Source organism: Grammomys surdaster, unplaced genomic scaffold (genome assembly GCF_004785775.1).
Source record: "Grammomys surdaster isolate TR1022 unplaced genomic scaffold, NIH_TR_1.0 126278, whole genome shotgun sequence".
NCBI classification, from domain to species: domain Eukaryota; kingdom Metazoa; phylum Chordata; class Mammalia; order Rodentia; family Muridae; genus Grammomys; species Grammomys surdaster.
The window spans coordinates 5,290,932-5,312,508 of NW_021621078.1; the positions used below are offsets into that span (position 1 = coordinate 5,290,932).

Here is a 21,577-nt window from a genome sequence, read left to right on the forward strand (position 1 = left end):
TTGCTTCCCACCTAAAAATGACTCAAAAGCATCTCTAAGCCAAAATATTCTTGTTTTCCTTAAGCTGCCTTGTGTCTGGTTTTGTGTCATTTAGAACCAAAGTGTTTCCTTTCCCATGAGGCTGTGGTCTCCAGATAGGACTACTGTCCTACTCACCTCCGCATCCAGAGCCTGGCCGTAATGGACATAGCTGACATTCAGTGAGTACTTGCCTGTCAGTTCAGTCATTCCACAGACATTTCCCACGATGTGCTAGAAGCTGGGGTTGGTGTAGAAAGTGGGGATCAAACTGAGTGTGTGGGTGTTGTTCACCTACAGTGTGAGGGAAAGAAGCCACTGGGAAGTGAGTAGGAGAGTAAACTCCAGGCAAACATAGGTTCTCGGCTGGAGTCCTCAGAAACTGCTGTTACCCTGGTACGAAGTGTTTGACTGGTGTGTGTTTCTGGGTACCTGCACATGCCGGGTGTTTTCAGGGCTGTGTGAGGTTCTAGGAATGTTTAGAATGTGTCTCTGTGGGATGGACATGCCACAGTTACAACTATCACATGAATCATGTATTTTCTAGGAGATGTCTCTGTGAAACTTAAAGTCTCAATGTATATCCTGGGGCTAGAGGGGTGGCTCAGCAATTTAGAGCACTGAGTGCTCTTCCATAGGACTTGGGTTTTATTCCCAGTACCCACATGGCAGCTCACAATTGTCAGTGACTCTAGTTTCCGGTGAATCTTTTGGCCTCTGTGGGTACTACATGTAGGTGGTTCACAGACATAGATGTAGACAAACCCCCATAGACATGGAATTAAAATAAAATTAATTGTTGTTCATTGGAGTTGTTCATTTGGAGTCTATACACTGTTATATCAGATCTAGAAGTTTCTATTTGTTTTTAGCTGGCTAAACCGGGATGATATAGCTTTGGATCTTTTACAGTCATTCTTCTTAGCCCTCTTTTTTTCCACTGCTAGTCCAGCATCCTGGTCCAGCATCCTTTTGTTATATGAAAACAAACTCTAAGACACTAAGATGCAAACTTTAAGAAATATGAGCTCTGTGCTCGCTTTGGCAGCACATATACTAAAATTGGAACGATACAGAGAAGATTAGCATGGCCCCTGCGCAAGGATGACATGCAAATTCGTGAAGCGTTCCATATTTTTTTTTAAAAAAAAGAAAGAAATATGAGCTCTGCTGGGCAGTGGTGGCACATGCCTTTAATTCCAGCACTTGGGAGGCAGAGGCAGGCGGATTTCTGAGTTCAAGGCCAGCCTGGTCTACAGAGTGAGTTTCAGGATAGCTAGAGCTACACAGAGAAACCCTGCCTCAAAAACACCCCCAAAAAAAAGTTTTTTAAAAAAAAAGAGTTCTGTAAAGCTTCTTTGTGTGTGTGTGCGCGTGCGTGCGTGCGTCTGTAGGGTGTTGGTCTCTCTGTACCTGGCTGTCCTGGAACTCAATTTGTAGGCCATGCTAGCCTCAGACTCTCAGAGATCTGACTGCCTCTACCTACTCACAAGCGCCACCACTGCCTGGCTCTGTGAAGCTCCTTATGCCAGTATTTCATAAATCTCCAGTTTTGACTTGGTGATTCACATAGAGCAGTGGATCACAGCCTTCCTGATGCTGTGACTCTTTAATACAGTTCCTAGTGTTGTGGGGATCCCCATCATAAAATTATTCTTGTTGCTACTTCATAACTGTAAGTTTTCTACTATTATGGATCATAATGTAAATACTTTTGGAGATAGAGGTTTGTCAAAGGGTTGTAACCCACAAGGTCATAAAGTTTCAAATGCTTTTGATTCTCTCTCTCTCTCTCTCTCTCTCTCTCTCTCTCTCTCTCTCTTGCGTGTGTGTGTGTGTGTGTGTGTGTGTGTGACAGCAAGTGTGTAGTGATCAGAGAATAACTCCTGAGAGTTGCTTTTCTTCCTATACCATGTATGTCCTGGGGATTGATCTCAGGTCTCAAGTTCTCACAGTTGGTTCACAGGCCTCCAGCCACTGAGCTGTTTTCCTGGTGCCTCAGATGCCTTCAGTTCTGTACTAAAATATCTGTTCTCTGTGTCAGGAGAACTTATGGAAAGGAGACAAAGGTAGGTAACTGTTTATACAGTGCCGTCTGATAACTGGATCAGACATCTGCTCAGAAGCTTCTGGACAGTGTGTAAGGAAAAAGCAGTTTATGTAGGAAAAGCTCATATACTAAGCAAGCTGAAATGCTGCATAAAACTGGAATGTTGAGAAAAAGGATTTACTTATTTATTTATTGTTTTTTTCTTCTCTTTCTTTCTTTCCTTTTTTTTTTTTTGTTTGTTTGTTTTTCGAGACAGGGTTTCTCTGTGTAGCCCTAGCTGTCCTGGAACTCACTCTGTAGACCAGGCTGGCCTCAAACTCAGAAATCCACCTGCCTCTGCCTCCCAAGTGCTGGGATTAAAGTCGTGCGCCACCACTGCCTGGCTAGGATTTTGTTATTAGTAAGTATAAAAACCATATTAGTGCTGACCAGATGACTCAGTGGGTAAAGGCACTGCCTCTAAGTCTAATGACCTGAGTTTGATCCCTAGAACACAAACTAGAGAGAAAGAACCTACTCCTAAGTGCCGACCACTAACCACCACACATATACCATTCATTTACACATACATAATAAATAAACATTTAAAACCATATCAATAAAAGGATTACTTGCTTACCATGTATGAGGCCTGAAATTCAATCCTCAGTACAGAAAAGAAAAAAAAAGGCATCCTAATATCAGAAAACTTTTAGATTCATTTCCAGTGTGTATACGGTATCAATGGCAATATTCAATATGTTGAAGTACATAACACTAATGGCAGTAGTGGGAAGCGCTGAAGAATCCACATTTATCAGCCTACCCTTGTTCTTAGTATGGACATATAGAACTTTAAAACAAAATCCAATAGCTAAAGGATCATACTCAGGGCCTGGGAGCTGAGTAGAATATATATGTGTACACACAAATACACACACACACACACACACACACACACACACGCACACACAGAAGTGACAGAGATAGGCATGTAACTCAGTGGTAGAGGGCTTGCCTAGTATGCCCAAGTCTTTGGGTTTGATCCCCAACACTGCAAAAATAAGCAAACAAATTCATGACTTTTTCACATTCCCTCAACACTGGGATCATAGCCAGAACATCGTACATGCCAGCTAAGTAGCCTATCCCTGGCCTCTACAACACGTTTAGTTTTTTGTTTTGTTTTGTTTTTTTGGTTTTTTGTTTTTTGTTTTTTTGAGACAGGGTTTCTCTGTGTAGCCCTGGCTGTCCTGGAACTCACTCAGTAGACCAGACTGGCCTCGAACTCAGAAATCTGCCTGCCTCTGCCTCCCAAGTGCTGGGATTAAAGGCGTGGCCCCCCCCCCCCCCCCCCGTGAACACGTTTAGTTTTTGAGACCCTGAATTTTTATGGTGTAATAAACATAATAAACATATGCCCCTCCCCCATTTGAATTTTATTTGTTACTTTTCTTCCTTTTTTCTTTTTGAGACAGGGACTTAAATAACACAAGCTATCCTCAACCTTGCTATGTGGCCAAACATAGTAGGTTTTTTTTTTTTAATTTTTTTGTTTGTTTGTTTTTGTTTTTTGAGATGGGGGTTTCTCTGTGCAGCACTGGCTGTCCTGTAACTCGATCTATAGACCAGGCTGGCTTTGAACTCTGATAACCACTTGTCTCTGTCACCCTAGTGCCAGGATTAAAGGCATCACCAAGCATACATTTGAACTCCTGATCCTCCTTTGGCCTCTATCTCCAGAATCTGGGGATCACAGCCATGTACTACAATACCAGGCTGAACAGCCACTTTCAACCAAAACCAAACGATGTCTTATTTTTCAATATTACTTAGTTAAAACAATAGCTGAGTGTGGTAGCACATGCCTTTAGTATTTAATCCTAGCACTTGGGAGGTAGAGGCAAGTGGAGTCCCTGTCTCAAAAAACCAAACCAACCAACCAACCACACAAACAAAATCACCACCACCAACAATAACAAAATCCTAAGGCAAACATGGCAGCAGCATGCTGGTCATCTTAGCACTGGAACTGGGGAGTGAGGGGGACCAGGAATTTAAGGTTGGGCTGGGGATATATTTCAGTTGGTAGGGTGCTGTCTAGCATGGACAAAGCTTTGAGTTTTGATTCCCAGTACACATTTATGATTGCAGCACTTGGGCATCGGAGGCAGGAGGATCAGAAGGTCAAGGATTTTCTCAAGGTCATCCTTGAGTTCACAACAAACTCAATTCAAAGCCAGCCTGAGCAACAAGAGACTGTCTTAAAACAAACAAACAAAACAAATAAAGCTCAAAGATAATTTCAGGTGTTAAACCATTGGCTTTTCTGTGGTTTGAATGCCAGCTGCTTCTGTTTCATAACCCCGTGCAGCACAATGCTGGTAAGAATTCACATAGCTTTTTGTTTTTTAATCTTAACAGATGTCAGGCAAAGAAAAGCCATGACAAAAATCACCAATTGGTCTTGAAGATACATTCCAGCAAAACCTCTCAGTCCACAAACATGCTGCCCAACTTCTCTCATCGTCACAGATGTCCCAGACAACCCCAGTTGTAAGACACTGATCGTGGCATGCCTGCCAGTGGGTAGTGTCAGAGCAGTGGGATAAATATTTACCCTCTTACACATAGGCAAAAGCTATGTGTCAAACATTTTCCATGGGTTAGGCACAGTGCTAAGCTAAGCATTTTACATGTTATTTTATTTAATCCTCCTGTAAATGTCTGAGGGGGTTAATGTCAAATCCATTTCTTCAGTGGTACTTCAGATGGGTCTCAGAGACTTGTGCACCTCAAACAAGAATTTCACTAATGAGCTGTGGCTACCGTCCTCAACTAACCCTATTTCACAGATGGGGAGACTTGTGCTCAGTATAGTTATTTTAATGATACAACGTGACGTGGTCACTGACAGTGGCTGAGGAAGCTAGGACTACCAAGTCAATAACATGTTTTGTTTTTTGTTTGTTTGTTTAGAGACAGGGTTTCTCTGTGTAGCCCTCACTGTCCTGAAACTGTGAAGATCAGGCTGGCCTCGAACTCACATTGATCTGCCTGCCTCTACCTCCTGAGTGCTGGGAACAAAGGCATGAACCAGCACTGTCAAGACAGTGTTTTAAATGGCTCCTGTAGGCCGGGCTGTGGTGGCGCACGCCTTTAATCCCAGCACTTGGGAGGCAGAGGCAGGCGGATTTCTGAGTTCGAGGCCAGCCTGGTCTACAAAGTGAGTTCCAGGACAGCCAGGACTACAACAGAGAGACCCTGTCTCGAAAAACCAAAAAAAAAAAAAAAAAAAAAAAAAAAAAAAAAAATGGCTCCTGTAGCTCTTTTTGATCCACTGCTGAGTTTCTTCAAGGCTGGGTTTCTTTTAGGTAGCTGCTCTAACTTATTTATGGCTTGGTGCAGAAGCTTATCTGATACTGGAGACTGCAAGCTTTCCAGGTCAGTACTTTTTTTTTTTTTCCTCTCTCTCTTCGAGACAGGGTTTCTCTGTGTAGCCCTGGCTGTTATGGAACTCACTCTGTAGACCAGGCTGGCCTCGAATTCAGAAATCCACCTGCCTCTGCCTCCCAAGTGCTGGGACTAAAGGCGTGCGCCACCACTGCCCGGCTGGGTCAGGCCTTTCTCAGACTGAATTTCATTCTACCATTCTTTGGTACCTTGACCCAACACTCATTTATCCTTGTGGTTTAAAATGGAAGAATTTGTGCCTTCCACAGGCAGAATCTTTTTAAAAGATTGATCCCTCCAATATTCCCTACCTGTGTCCCTGTCCCTTCCCAACCCTTCTGTCCTTCCATCTCTCCCTTTTCTCCAGTTTCTGGAATCAAACCTATGACTTTGAGCATAAGACTGGTGTTTTAAAAACATGTTCATGACTTGCATCCCATCCTAGGAGAACATAGAGCTTAAGAAGTAACTTTAGGGGCTGAAGACATGGGTCAGTGGTTAAGAGTACCAGCTGCTCTTCCAGAGAACCCAAGCTCAATTCCCAGCACCCACATGGCAGCTTACAACTGTCTGTAACTCCAGTTCCAGGGCACCCAACACCCTCACACAGACACACATCCAGGCAAAACATCAGTGCACATAAAAATAAATAAGCTATTAAGAAAAAAAAAAGAAGTAACTCTGAAGCCAGGCTTAGTGGCACACGCCTTTAATCTCAGCACTCTGGAGGTAGATACAGGTGGATCTCTGTGAGTTTGAGACCAGCCTGATCTACATAGGGAGTTCCAGGACAGCCAGAGCTACATAGTGAAATCCTGTCTTGAAAAAACCAAACCAAACAAACAATAAAACCACCAATCCCCACCCAAAGTAACTCTGTACATGCTCAGCCTGTACATCCTAGCCTCTGAAATTGCTTCTATCATTTGCACATCCGTCTAAAACCCATTCTGAGTGAAGAGGTACAGCCACATTGTAATCTCCCTGCATCAGCCTCCCAAGTGCTAGAATCAGTAGGCATGAGGTACCATATCACATGCTAATAAGTATTTGTTGAATTGAGGTCACCATGACTCAGTCCTTTACTGGGTCACAATACTAAAGAGTTCCTTTGGATAGATACTCATGTTTTTCAGTGCACCTGGTGACACATTGACAAGTTATCTTTTCCACATACAGATATATGTATGACAACGACTAAACAGACATGATACATACTTGGGCATCTCTGACACATACCAGAAATGTATATACATGCATATCTTTGGCCAATAATAGTTGACAATACTATAAAATAGAGGGTGTGCTTTGGATTCATTCATCCTAGGCTCAGATTCTAGCTCTGCCCTTACCTACCACCTGTATAATTTGGAGTATATGAAGCAAGCACTTGGTGCCTTGGCTACTTGTGAGTGGAAGTATTAATGTTGGTAGAGTTTTGTCACTTTGAGAATAAGTTTTCTATCGAGGTCAAAACATTGGTATTAATTGTTTTTCCCCCAAGAATTTTCTGGCTCCAAATTTATAGATTCAAAGGAAACTTAGTTGAGATATGAAAAGTACTTTCAAGTGAGATGACATTTAACTTGAATTTTGTAGGGCATTAGTGAATTAGAGAAGGCTTAGGAATTCGATCTATACCCTGGCAACAGCGTATTAATAGTTAATACTGTAGTAATAGGTCAAGATGGTAGGAACATTTTTTTTTTTTGAGAGTCTGAGTTCAATTCTCAGCCCTAGGCAACTTGAAACAGCTTGTGCTAGGGCAATGGGGAGGAGCGGCTCTACCTGTCATAGCTGAGGTAAGTATGAGGGTGGAGTAGTGACAGACAAAATATAAAACCCCCAGATGGGAGCCAGCCATGGGGGTGCACATCCGTGATTTAGTACATTGAAGACTGGGGCAGGAGGATGGCCACAACTTTGAAGTTAGCCTGCCTGGGATATGTAATGAGTTTAAGGTCAGCCTGAGGTACTTTATAGAGACCCTGTATCAAAAAAACAAACAAACAAAAAAACCAAAAAACCCCCAAAACAAACAAAAAAGCCAAACCAGTCTGGAGCAAATATAGTGCCAGGGAATCTGAGCTGGTTCATGACTGCCTGCAACTCCAGCCATAGGGTGTTCTGAAGTCTCTGGCCTCTGCAGGGATCCTTATTCACATGCACATACCTACCATCACACCCCCATCACACCCCCACCCACCCTCACACCCCACCCCCAATCACACCCCACCCACCATCACATACACCCCACCCCCACCCCAATCACACCCCACCCACAATCACACCCCACCCACCATCACATACACTCCACACCCACACCCACCATCACACCCCACCCCCTCCCACATCACACCCCCACCCACCATCACATATACCCCACCCCACACCCCTAATCACACCCCATCCCCACCCACCATCATACCCCACCCCACCCATCATCACACACTCCTCATACCCACATCCACCCACACTCATGCCCACTCAAAGAATAAAAAGATCAACACTTGGGAGGCAGAGGCAGGAGAATCTCGGTAAGTTTGGGGCCAGCCTCATATACATATTGAGCTCCAGGACATCCAGGGGTACAGAGAGACTTCGACTCAAAAACAGATATATAAATAAATAAATAAATAAATAAATATCAGTCAATTAATCAAACAATCCCCCCAAATTTTATAAACAGCAGCCACACAACATTCTTACAAAAAGAAGAGTATCCTAAATACAATCAAGTCTTTAGATTTAACTACTAATTTCCAGGAAATTTGAGCTTTGAAGCAAATGTGAATGATATCATGAGGATATGGTTAAGTTCAGAATGTGGAAAAATTGTATAGAATATTCCCTCCCTCTTCTCCTTCCTTCCTTCCTTCCTTCCTTCCTTCCTTCCTTCCTTCCTTTCTTTCTTTTTTCCTTCCTTCCTTCCTTCCTTCCTTCCTTCCTTCCTTCCTTCCTTCCTTCCTTCCTTCCTTCCTTCCTGTATGCCTGCCTGCCTGCCTGCCTGCCTGCCTACTTGTCTGTCTTTCTGAGACAGGTTCCCACATTAGCTCAGGCTGTCCTTGAACTTGAAGCAATCCTCCTGCCTCAGCCTCCTGAACACTGGGATTATGGGCTCTTGACCCCAAGGAAAAGTGCTAAGAACGAGTCACACCCTGCTGAAGCAGAGGGCTTGCTTTTCTGATCCTGGTCAATTGACTCCCTTAGTTTACTGAAATCTTGAATTCTTCAAATTAAATTGCTTTTTTTCCCCCTCAGTAAAGTTTTACTCATAAAACTCTCAGGACAGATCTATTTTTTGCCGTTGTTATATTGGTTAAAGAGCCACTACTGTGGTGTCAGGGAGTCTAACTTAGGACCTTATGTGTGTTAGGCAACTGTTGTACATCTGAACTCTCCCCAGGCCAGAGATTTCCCATTTCTTTCTCCTCTTTATTGTCATTGTTGACTCTTGGTCTTACTATGTAGCCGAGGTTGGCCTAGAACTCAATCCTACTGCCTCAGGTTCCCAAGTGTCAAGATTACAGTCTTGTGCTACCACCCAGCCAATCCATAATTCTGTATATGTATGTGCATGTGTATGGAAGCTTGTATATATGGATGCTAGATGCTAAACATCCCCACCAGGTGATTTCTTATCTATCTATCTATCTATCTATCTATCTATCTATCTATCTTCCCTCTTCCTTTCTCCCGACCGCTCTGGCTCCACTCGCTCTGGCCCAAAGGTTTTATTATTTATTTATTTATTTATTATATTTATTTTACACTGCAGCTGTCTTCAGACACACACCAGAAGAGGGCATTGGTTCTTGTCACAGATGGTTGTGAGCCACCATGTGGTTGCTGGGAATTCAACTCAGGACCTCTGGCAGAGCAGTCAGTGCTCTTAACCACTGAGCCATCTCTTCAGCCCAAGCATATGTTTTCTTAAATGACTTTAGGCACTTTTTTTTTTTTTTTGATGTTTGCTTGGTTTTGAGATAGAGTTTGATATAACCCAGATTGGCTCAAATTCCTTATGCCAGGATAACCTTCACTTTGAACTGTTGATTCTCCTGCATCCACAACAAACAAAATGCTGGGAGAGGTAGAGCCATGAGCCACCACACTAGTAAAACACACACACACACACACACACACACACACACACACAGACACACAAACTTTGTGTCTGTATATATGTTTGTATGTATGTATATTAGTTTGTTTTTTGACACAGGATCTCTCTATGTAGCCCTGGCTTTCCTTCAAACTTGCCTTGTAGATCTGGCTGGCTTCCAACTTACAGAAATCCTCCCGTCTCTGCCTCCTAAGTACTGGAACTAAAATTGTGCATCATCATACCCTGCTAAAAGAGTTTTCTGTTTTTTTTTTTAATAAAGATTCTATTTTAATAAGTGCGTGTGCACTTGCACAAATATAGGACCCCATTGAGGGTGCCTGAGGGCATCAGATACTGTGAAGCCAGAGTTACATTTGGTTATGAGTTACCCCACAAGGATGCTGGAAAACTGTCCTCTGCAAAAGCAAGCAGTATTTGCTCTCAATTTCCCATCCATCCATCCATCCATCCATCCATCCATCCATGGAGGTTGTTAAAATATAGCCCAAGCTGGCCTCTAACACAGGCTCATGATTTCCTGCTTCAGCCTTTTGTGTGGTGGGATTACAGAATACAGGTGTGCCTCATCACTACCAGCTCACTTGTTAGTTCCTCAATAACAATTACAGCCTGTTCTACATAAAGATTCCTAGGCTAGCCAGCAATCAGGGGTGACTGAAGATAGTGTGTGTGTGTATTTTTAAAAATCGCTTCTAAACTCTCGATAAGATTTACCTCTTTCCTACATAGGTTACTTTACTTCGCTGGTTTTAGACTGGGTTTCACCGTGTACCCCTGAATAACCCAGAATGTACTAGGTAGACCAGGCTGGCCTAGAACTCAGACCTGCCTCTGCTTCCTGATTACTGGCCAAGTTTGTTCTTTTATACTGAAAACGGTTTTTCATTTACTCTAGGTCTACAAAGCCCTTTGAAGTTCCTTTTCTTCTATCACAAATTTATAGGATGGCTTATATGCAAGTCTAACTGCCTTTCCCAAACTATTTAACCATCAGAACCGCACAAACGCAGGTACATAGTGATTATGCTGCCAAGTTTATCTCTGGATCCCACGAGAAGGATCCAGGAATGAGATGTTCTACACTTTGGAGCAAAGTTTCACTCTGGCAGTATTAGTGGGAGGCTGATGTTCTGGAAACATAGTGGGAAGAAGGAAGGACTGCAATGAACTCTTCTCAGGATTTCCGGGCTGGATAGCACGCACCTGACGCCCGCGTGGTAAAGGCAAGTTGAGGGTGGGACTGGACCAAGCCTAAGACTTAGGGCAACCCGGGCCACTCCGCCCAGCGTAAGTATTCGCGCGCTCCCGAGGTCGCGCGCGAGTGCGCGCAGACAGTCGTGCCTCGCGCAGGGTCGGGCCTGTCAGGCAAGAAGTCTCGCGAGATCTGAGGCTGAGATGTCTGTCGGGAGGAGGGGAGTGGTGTCGGGAAGGGGGGGGAACCTGGGCAGCGGCCGAGCTCTGTGGCTTCAGGGCTTGGAAGGAGAGAGGGAGGGTGGCGAAGAGAGTGAGTCGGTGCCGCCGCCCGCTTGGGGAGAGAGGAGGGGTCCCGCTCGCCAGGCGCCCTTCGCGGGCTGAGAGCGCGGAGCAGTCGCGAACCTCCCAGGCCTCTCGGCCCCTGGGGACCCCGCCCCGCGGCCCGCCGGCCCGCGGCCTCTCTTCTCTTTGTGAGCGCCCCCTTCCCAGGGGTGGTGGTGGTAGCGGAGGGGTACGCGTGGGCCCGCCCGCCAAGGGGCCGCGGCGGGGGACCGACAGGGCCTCGGCTGTGAGGACCGGAGGCGGCCGAGGCCCGGGCCGGTTCCCCCGAGGCGGCGGCCGCGGCGACTCCCGGCACTTCCCCCGCGCCATCTTAACTGAGCCCGAGCGTTAAGGGCGCCTCCTCGACCCCGGTCGTCCCCTCGTCCCCCCCTCCCTCCCCCCGGCCCCTTGTCGCAGAGCTTGGGCTGGGTGGCTGGGGGGGGGGCAGCGGTCTGTCGCCGGGCCCCCTCCTCCTCACTCCTCGCTCTCCAGCGCTGCTGCCACCGGGGCGCTCCAGGGGTCTGCGCCCGTCTGCTCTGCCCCAGACCTGCCGGCGAAGGGGTAAGGGCACCTCTGCTTTGGGAAAGGAAGACATGGAGGGGGCGGGGAAATTCTGCCCACTCAGGCCTCTCTGGGTGAAAGAAGAGATCTGGGGGTAGAGTGGGGGAGGGAGACAGGGAGGGTCTCTGAGTCTGTGGGTGGGGTGAAAAACTGGTGAGCTGGGCGCCCTCCTGTTTTGAGGGGCCAGAGCAATTGCATTCCTTTTTCCTAAGGGTCACCGGAAGAGGTGGTGGAAGGGGATGTTTCTAAGAAGGTGTGGCTCTAGTAGGGAGATTTGAGTTGACGTGCACCCCGATTTAAAGGCGCGAGGTCCCTTTCTGGTCTCTCTGCTCATCCCGCTCGTCCTCCTTTGTAGCGTCTGTATTCTTGGGAATGGAGAATGCTCTGGGCAGCCAACTGGATCCACTCCTCCCCAAGGAAATCTGTACCTTTCTAATGTAAGGGGGTGATGGAAGCACCCCCACCCCCATCTCCTAGTCTACTGCAGTGCTGCAGGAGTCCTAGTCAGTTTCTTCGTACACATGCCCATGTATACACTGAAGTGGGGGTGGGAGGCAGGAGAAGCAAGCAATGGCGCTTCCATTGGAGAGGTTAGGTTTTTTTTTTCCCTCTTTGGTTTTAAATCGATTACAATACTGTTCGGATTCTTCCCCTGAGATATGTCCATGGGAAGTCTGCTCTTGTTACTGTTGGGATATGGCCTCATGTTAGAACAGTTTGATATTTCTCTTACTCTGTTTTGAGAGAGAGGAGGATTCCTGCATAGACTGTTGAAGGGTCTGGTAGTTTTCGTTAGGATTAAACAACAACAACAACAAAAAACCCTCATTCATTCTTTTCCTTTTCCCCCTTTGGCTTTTGTAGTTCTTTGAGAATTAGAAATTATTGCGTTTAAACTCGGATAGTCAGACGTTTGCCCCTGGGCTGTGACTTTTTAAGGTTAATAATATTTTGCATGACATTGATACAGAAAATTTCTGGCCTGGCAGTGGTGGCGCACGCCTTTAATCCCAGCCTTGGGAGGCAGAGGCAGGCAGATTTCTGAGTTTTGAGGCTAGCCTCCTCTACGGAGTGAGTTCCAGGACAGCCCGGGCCATACAGAAAAACCCTGTCTCGAAAAACCAAAAAAAAAAAAAAAGAAAAGAAAATTTCTGAAAATTATTATGTTACAAACTTTTATGTAGCAGATATTCCTTCTTAAGGAAATTTAAGGTAATGCACTCAATTATGTTATGATCTATATTCCGTACTCTTTTTTTTTTTTTTTTTTTTAACTTCATGTCATACTTACTTTAAAAGAAACCATCTTGTCCGGTTTGCAGTAGTACTTGTTGATTTCTGTGGTTAGTAGAGTAGAAGCAAAAATAACAGTTTTAGCATTCTGGTAAGTGCCTTTGAAACAAAAACTTAGCCTTCAGGTCCTGAAGAAGTGTTGATGTATATTTTTTACTTTTTCTCTCACCTTTAACAGAATCTTGATGTACACTCCTCCCCGATTTATAGGTAGGGTTTCTGTATTCATACTGCCTTGAACTCAGCAGTTCTGCCTCTCACCCCTTGTGTGCAGGGATTACAGGTGCAAGCCTCCACACCTGGGTCCGTTTTGTTGTTGTTTAGATTTACTAGTGGAGTGTTTGATGAATGTTCTATATGTGAATATTAGCAGCAATAAAGATGGCTAAACTTGCTAATTAATTATCTTGATATTTTATTAACATCACATTTAGTGTCTAAGCTTTACTTAATGAATTATTTTTAAATAATGGATACAAGGAATAACGATGTAGCAGGACTGCTAGACATTAAGTTCTTTCTCATGTAGCCCAGGCTGGGTAACTGTGTGGCTGAGGATGACTCCAAACTCCTGATACCTCTGTCTCCAACCTCCCAAGGGCTAGAATTACAGATGTGTGCCTTCATATTCCAGTTTAAACTTTGTTTTTGAAACAGCATCTCACTATACTGTGTATACAGTGGCCTGTGAGTTCTCTGGGTGGCCTGCAACTTGGTATGTAGACCAGGTTGGTCTCAAATTCACAAGAGATCTGCCTGTCTCTGCCTGCTGTGTGCTGGGGTTAAAGGTGTGGGCCATGCCTAGTGAGAGTTTTTTTTTTTTTTTAATTTCACGATATTTGGGAAAGCTGCATTAGGTTTTTCTCAAAAGATGAACATTTCTGCTTTATTCTTTTAATATTCATCTCAGTCCATTTAATGTAAATTGCACCTTTCATTTGAATTTATCTTTCTTTTTGGGGGGATAGTGTTGGGGAAACAAGATCTCATGTAGTCCAGATTGTCTTCAAATATTGTGTAGCTGAGGCTATCCCTGAACTGAACCTCCTGTCTCATCTGTGCCACTGTGTGCCTAGAATTTGTTTTTGTTGAGGCAGGTTCTTACTATACAGTCTTAGCTGGCCTTGAACTTCCGGCAGTTCTTCTGCCTTAGCCTTCTGAGTGCTGAGCTACTGTGCCCAGCTTCATTTGAACCTTTACTTCATGACAATAAAGTGCATGTTCTGTTTTCAGAATATGTGGCTTTCTCCTCATTCCGGAAAAATTATGCTGTAATACCTAATTCTCTGCTTTATGGTCCATTGTTGATAATGGATTCATATCATACTAGCAAGGATGAATCCAAACATCCTGCATAGTAAAGAGTAACTGATTTTATCTTGGAAAGATGCAAGAAGAGTGGATTTATAAATAGCTACAAAATTTAAGGACATATGCAGTGTATAGGTTAATTGCTTTACTGATTCATATTAGAACCAAGTCATCTTTATAGCTGGTAGGAGCTCTTCCCTAAAAATGGCAAAAGTATGTTGGTAATCATTTAAATAAATTCATTATTAAGGAAAAAAACTGCCTGAGGGTTACTTCATGACCCCTGATGGCACTGTCAGACAATACTGAGAGCTGTTAGTCTGAGTTGATTCCAGATTAGTGTGGTGCTTATGTTTCTAGATAGTTCATCCACAAAATGGAGTGTACATCACTTCCTGTTCTTTCACAACTGGCTCTTTCTCTGGATTCTCTTTTAATGACTTAATTTTTGGCATTCTGATATCTGATTTGTTAATTTGGTTATTATTCTCATGTTTTATAAGCAGAGGGATTTCTAAGAATCAACTAGTTTAGAGGCTTTTAATAATCCATTGCTTTTTTATTTTTTTAAGCATCTCACTATGAATACTGTCTGGCCTGAAACTCAGTAGGTAGACCAGGGTATCCTGAGCTTGATGCAGAGGCTTTCTTCTGACTCTTGAACTGGGATTACAGGCATGCTCCCTCAGGACTGGTCTAAGAGTGTCTGTGTGAGTCTATGTGTTTGTGAGAGAGGGAGGAGATGAGAGAGAGTGGGAGGGCTAGAGGAGGATGTTGTGTCCTGCTTTATCACTGACTGTCTTACTCCTTTAAAACCAGGGTGTCTTGGCTGGATCTAGGGGTTGGCTGATGGACAACAAGACCCATTGATTCTTGTTTCTGTGCCTCCCACAGTGCTGGGGAGGAGCTCATGGGCACAGCTAAGTTTTTATGTGGATTCTGGAAATTTGAACTCAGGCCTTCATGCTTGTTCAACAACTGTGGTTACCCACTTAGCTATCTCCCTTGCACCAAGAATATCTTTTTGTTTGTTTGTTTGGTTGGTTTTTTGTTTTTGTTTTTCAAGACAGGGTTTCTCTGTGTAGCCTTGGCTGTCCTGGAACTCACTCTGTAGACCAGGGTGGCCTCGAACTCAGAAATCCACCTGCCTCTGCCTCCCAAGTGCTGGGATTAAAGGCCTGTGCCATCGCTGCCCAGCAAGAATATCTTAATAGTATCAAAACATTGCTTCCGTTATGAAGATGACTCAAATTTAAACTCTGATGGAAGTTATGTTTTTTACTGTTCTGAAACCCAGGGCTTTAAGGATGCTAGGTAAGTAATCTTACCACTAGTTACATCCTTGCTGTTTGAAAGATTTAAAGGAGATACAGTAATATACAGAACCAAAATATGTGTAAAAATTAAATAGAAGATAATTGCTGTATATTCTATAATACAGATTTCTGGAGAGTTTTGGATATGATAATTATTTGTATGTTAATACAAAATAAGTATATCTTAGGGTTAGGAATATAAGTCAGGTGATAAGCTTGAGGTCCTAGGTTTAGTCTCCAACACTGCTTAAACCAGGTATTGTAGAACATGCTTGTAATTCTGTCAGTGACCTGTAATCCTGGCATGAAATTGGAGGTAGGAAGGTCCAAAAGTTAAAGACCATCTTAACTACAGATTTTTTTTTTTTTCCCTTTGAGACAGGGTTTCTCTGTGTAGCCCGGGCTGTCCTGGAGCTCACTCTGTAGACCAGGCTGGCCTCGAACTCAGAAATCCGCCTGCCTCTGCCTCCCAAGTGCTGGGATTAAAGGCATGCGCCACCACCGCTCGGTGGACTACAGATTAAGTTTGAAGCCAGACTGGGCTATACAAGACCCTGTCCTAAATATCTGTATATCAAGGCATATTTAGTCCCATGTAATAATGCTATTTACCAATAACAAACATACTAATTGAGATACTTAAATTTGGTGTTCAATCAAGTACACACATTCTTTCTGTCTCTGTCTTTCTCTCAAACACACACACACACACACACACACCATCTCCTCTCTGCCCCCCCCCCCTTTAAAATGTGTATGACTGTTTTGCATGCGTGTATGTATGTATATATGTATGTGTACCATGTGTATGCCTGGTGCCCAAACAGTCCAGAAGAAGGCATGAGATCCCCTGGAAAAAGATTTATAGATGGTTGTGAGCTGCCATGCGCGTGCTGAGAACTGAACTCTGGTTGTTTTCAAGAACAATAGCAAGTGTTAACAGCATTATTTTATTTTAATTAATTAACTAAGTATATTTTTGTGTCTGGGTCTTGCCATATCGAGGTGTTTTTCCTGTTCTTACCTTGGGTTTTGGGATTACAGGCATTTGCTACCACACAGGTTAAGATTGGATGCTCTTAACTAGCCATAAGAGTATAGATTAATAATTTGTTGGTTGTATTCTGGTTTAGTGGTGCACATCTTTAATCCCGGCACTTGGGAGGCATGTGGATCTCTGTCTGGGCAACAAAGCAAGTTCTCTGCTAGCTAGGGCTTACACAGTGAGATTCTCTCTGAGAGAGAGATGAGGGAGAGGGGAGAGAGGGAGGGGAGAGAGGGAGACGAGAGGGGAGGAGAGAGAGAATGAATTAAAAATTTGTTGATTCTAGTTATGCATAGGGCACATAATTGTAATCCTCCGCGCTTGAGAGCCAAGGCAGGATGATCTGTATAGTGAGTTCTCAGGTCAGCCAGGACGACAGACTGAAACAAAGTTGGATGGCTTTTGCTAGATATGAATACTTAGTAAAACCAAATGTTATATAGGGGTCAGTTGTTTATATTTGAACTAGAATTGGTTATTTTCTTCATGTCATCTACAAATGCTCTTCTATGTTTGGCTGATTTAAATATTAAAATTACTTTATTTCTCATTCATATCTCTATGGTTATCAGTAGTCTATTATAACAACAAACTTCACTTTTTTAAACTTAACTATTTAGAAATTAAGAGCTTTTTGGTGAAGGGCTGCTGTTCAGTTCAGAAACATATATGAATGAATCACTTAAAAAGTCAAGTTTGTATAGTCAAGTTCTACATAAAATTGGGACTGTCCCATTAAATAGAGTGCCAACATATGTTCATCTACCTTTTAGGTTTCTGAACTTGTTCATGGCTGGATTTTTAAAAAATATATTCAAGATTTCCTGTTATGAAATGTAAGTGAGAAGATAAAAACCTATGTTGTTTCATTCCATTTTATTCTATTGGTGGGTTAAAGTATTGAATTTTTAGTGATAAAATTTGGTGTTTATAAACAAACATTCCTGGCTACTAGAAACACTTATTTTCAGTTGAGATGATTCTGTTATCATTTGGTAACAAGTATTTGTTTCTGTATCAGTCTCTTCCACTGTGGTAGAAGCAGAGTTTTGTTGTTCTGAATTATAGTTTAAATAGTGACAAAATTAAGTGGTCAATAAAAGGTGGAAGACTTTCTTAAAATGAAAACCTTGTCTATAAATAAGAGTATACATTGCTAAATACCTTACTTAGTAGACATGCTAATCTGTTAAATACGCCAGTTTACTAAGGAGCCTGAGCCACTAGTCTGGGCAACCTAAGGAAACTCCATCTTAAAACAAGCATTGGTTATGTGCTAGATATTTATTTTATCAAGTCAGGATTTATGTAGCCAGACTGGCCATGGACTTGGCTGTATAGCTGAGGATGACAGAATTTTCTGATTTTCCTGCCTTACCTCTCAGGGCTGGGATAATACGCATATTCCACTACATCTTTTTTTGTGGTGCTGGGTATTTGAACCCAGGACTCTGCATGGGTGGCCAACACTCCGCTAACTGAAGTACATCAGGACTTCTCCAGCTCTTTTGCTATGCTGTCCAGAATGGACTTCCAGCTACTGGGATTATAGGTGTGCACCATTATATTTAACAGTTTCCTGGCTTATTTTTGAGCAAAGAAGGGCCTCTTTTTATAAGTTGTGTGTGTGTCTTTTTTCCTTCCTTCCCTTCCTCCCCTCCCTCCCTCCCTCTTTCTTTCTTTCTTTCTTTCTTTCTTTCTTTCTTTCTTTCTTTCTTTCTTTCTTTCTTTCTTTCTTTCTTCATTGGTGTTTTTGCCTGCATGTTTGGGTGAGGGTGTTGAATCGTGGACTTACAGACAGTTGTGAGCTGCCATGTGGGTGGTGGGAATTGAATCTTCTAGGTCTTCTGGAAGAACATTCAGTGCTCTTAACTGCGTAGCCATCTCTCCAGCCTGAGATAAGGATGTTTGTTTGTTTTAAAATAAGATTTATTTATTTTATGTATGTGAGTACACTGTCCATCTCTTCAGACACACCAGAAGGAGAGCATCAGATTCCATTACAGATAGTTGTGAGCCACCATGTGATTGTTGGGAATTTAATTGTTGGGAATTTAATTCAGGACCCCTGGAAAAGCAGTTAGTGTTCTTAATTGCTGAGCCATCTCTCCAGCCCCCTGATAAGTTTTTAAAAAAAATTTTTTTAGCTTATTTAATTAACATCAATTAAATGTGTGAGTACCTTGTCTACACTTAATGTATTTCTGTGTACCATGTGTATGTATACCTGGTTCTCAGAAGCTAGAAGAGGCCATCAAATGCTCTGGATCTGGTTTATTGGTTGTGACCTACCTTGTGGGTGCTGGGAACTGAATCAAGGTCATTTGCATGAGCAGCAAGTGATCTTGACTGCTGAGCCATCTCTGTCTAGTTCCTGTTAATATTTTGTTTTTTTTTTTTTTGGTTTTTCAAGACAGGGTTTCTCTGTGTAGTCCTGGCTGTCTTGGAACTCACTCTGTAGACCAGGCTGGTCTCGAACTCAGAAATCCCCCTGTCTCTGCCTCCCAAGTGCTGAGATTAAAGGCGTGTGCCACCACTGCCTGGCTTGATCAAATAATTTAATAAGGTGAATTACATTTAGAAACACATGCAAAGTTCAGTTTCTGAGAAATAGTTATTAGTTAATGGGATGGGAACAGAATCAACCATAGTAAAAACCGGCATATTTTAAATTTGAGCCTTAAAATTATTACATTTGAGTTCGAGGCCAGCCTGGTCTACAGAGTGAGTTCCAGGACAGCCACAGCTGCACAGAGAAACCCTGTCTTGAAAAACCAAAAGAAAAAAAAGAAAATTATTACATTTGTTATTTCTTTATTTGAGTGAGAGTGGCATCATATGTATAAGAGGACAATTTGCTAGAATCGTTTCTCTCATTTTGCCATGTGGGGCTTGAAGGTTGAATTTGTTGCTGTTAAGCTTAGCAACAAGAGCCTTTACCCATCTCTCTGGCCTAATTACTATATTTTAATGATAACGTTTATAGGCTGCATACTTTCCTTAGCTTAAAGAGTTTTTTCTTTAATCACAATTGTGGGGTGCATAAGAAGACAACTTGAGTCTGCTCTGCCCTCCTTTCACATATGTTCTGAGGGTTAATGTATGCCATCAGGGTTGGCAGGAAGGAAGCATCTTTATGAGCTGAACTATCTTTCTTTCTTTCTTCCTTTCTTTCTTTCTTTCTTTCTTTCTTCCTCCTCCTCCTCTTCCTCCTCCTCCTCCTCCTCCTCCTCCTCCTCCTCCTCCTTCTTTTTTTTGGTTTTTCGAGACAGGGTTTCTCTGTGTAGCCCTGGCTGTCCTGGAACTCACTCCGTAGACCAGGCTGGCCTCGAACTCAGAAATCCGCCTGCCTCTGCCTCCCAAGTGCTGGGATTAAAGGCGTGCGCCGCCACCACCACCCCCCGGCAAATGTGACACTTTTTAAAATTAGACTTTAGATTTACTTATTTTATATGTTTGAGTGTTTTACATGCATGCATGCATGTATGTATATATTTGTACTACATGTGTGCCTTGTGCCCTCAGAAGTCAGTTGAGAGAGTCCGAGCGTCTAAAACTGGAGTTATGGGTTCTGGATAGTTGTAAGCCACCAGGTGGCTGCTGGGAGTCCAACCTGGATCTTCTGGAAGAGGAGCAATATTTAGCCCTTTCTAAATATTAAATAATAATAGTATAATAGTAATAACAATAATAATGATAATAATAAAGTGTCTTAGTTTGGGTGTTATTGCTGTGTAGAGACAGTATGACCATGGCAACTCTTATACAGGACAACATTTAATTGGAGTTGGCTTACACTTTCAGAGGTTTTCTCCATTATCATGGTGGGAAGCATGGCATCATGTAGGTGGACATGGTGCTGTTGGAGCTGAGACCATCAAGATGAGTTCTCCATCTTGATCTGCAGGCAGCAGAAGGAGATTGTGTGGTATACTGGGCATAGCTTGAGCATAGGAAACCTAGCCTGCCCTCACACTGACATACCTCCTCCAACAAGGTCACACCTTGTAGTAGTGTCACTCCTTAATGGCCAAGCATTCAAACACATGAATCTATGGGGCCATACTTACTTTATTATTAATTTGATTTTCAAGACAGGGTTTCTCTGTGTAGCTCCGGTTGTCTAGGAACTCACTCAGTAGACCAGAACTGGTTTCAAACTCGAGATCCACCTGCCTCTATGTCTGCCTTCAAAGGGCTAGGATTAAAGGCATGTGCCACCACTGATTGACCCTAAAAAAAACCCTTTATATTTATGTGTATATCCCAGGGTGTATGTATATGTGGATGTTAGGAATCGAACCCAGGTCTTCTGGAAGTATAGCCAGTACTCTTAACTGCTGAGTCATCTCTTCAGTTCAGCTAAGCTTTTTTTTATTTAGATAGTCTTTATTTAGATAGTCTTAGTCTTTGTAGGTGTGTCTTTACCTTGAAATATGTTAACAGAGTATATTAATTTGGCAAGTTAGTATATATGTGTGTATGTATATAATTTTTTACTTTTTTTGTGTGTATGGGTATTTTGCTTGCATATATATTCACTGTTTGTCAAGTGAGTACTTGGGTACCTACAGAAGTTAGGAAAGGGTCTCTCTCAGATCACCTGGAACTGGAGTTGCAGATGTTGTAAACTGTCCTGTGGTAATTGAACCCAGATTTTCTGCAAGAAAAACTAATGCTGTTAATTGCTGAGCCATCTCTTTAACCCATATTTTGTTTTCTTGAAACATGGTGTCATTTTGTAGTCCAGGCTGGCCTGGAATTCACTGTATTGCTCAGACTGATAGTGAGTTTGTGTCAGTCCTGTGTTAGCCTCCCAGGTGCTGGGAACCTGTATGAATTGTCATGCCTGAGTAATTCAAACTCTGAAGAGATTATTGTGTGCTGTTAAGATACTGTCCTTGTTC

At 43.0% G+C, this 21,577-nt stretch overlaps 1 protein-coding gene and 1 non-coding gene across 3 annotated transcripts in view; both read left to right on the plus strand.

The window, feature by feature from the left end:
* The first annotated feature begins 1,050 nt into the window (after positions 1-1,050).
* LOC114614002 lies at positions 1,051-1,157 on the plus strand. The gene has a single exon (XR_003710254.1). It is a non-coding gene; the product is annotated as a U6 spliceosomal RNA (small nuclear RNA).
* Positions 1,158-11,628: 10,471 nt separating this feature from the next.
* Taok1 (TAO kinase 1) overlaps positions 11,629-21,577 on the plus strand; it is an 85,749-nt gene continuing 75,800 nt past the window's right edge. Inside the window, exon 1 of one of the 2 annotated variants that reach the window (XM_028759153.1) lies at positions 11,629-11,705. The gene's annotated coding sequence lies outside the window, so the exon portion shown is untranslated. Of the gene's footprint in view, positions 11,706-17,442; positions 17,507-21,577 lie in introns of those variants that run through there. The other variant, XM_028759154.1, reaches the window with a different exon arrangement.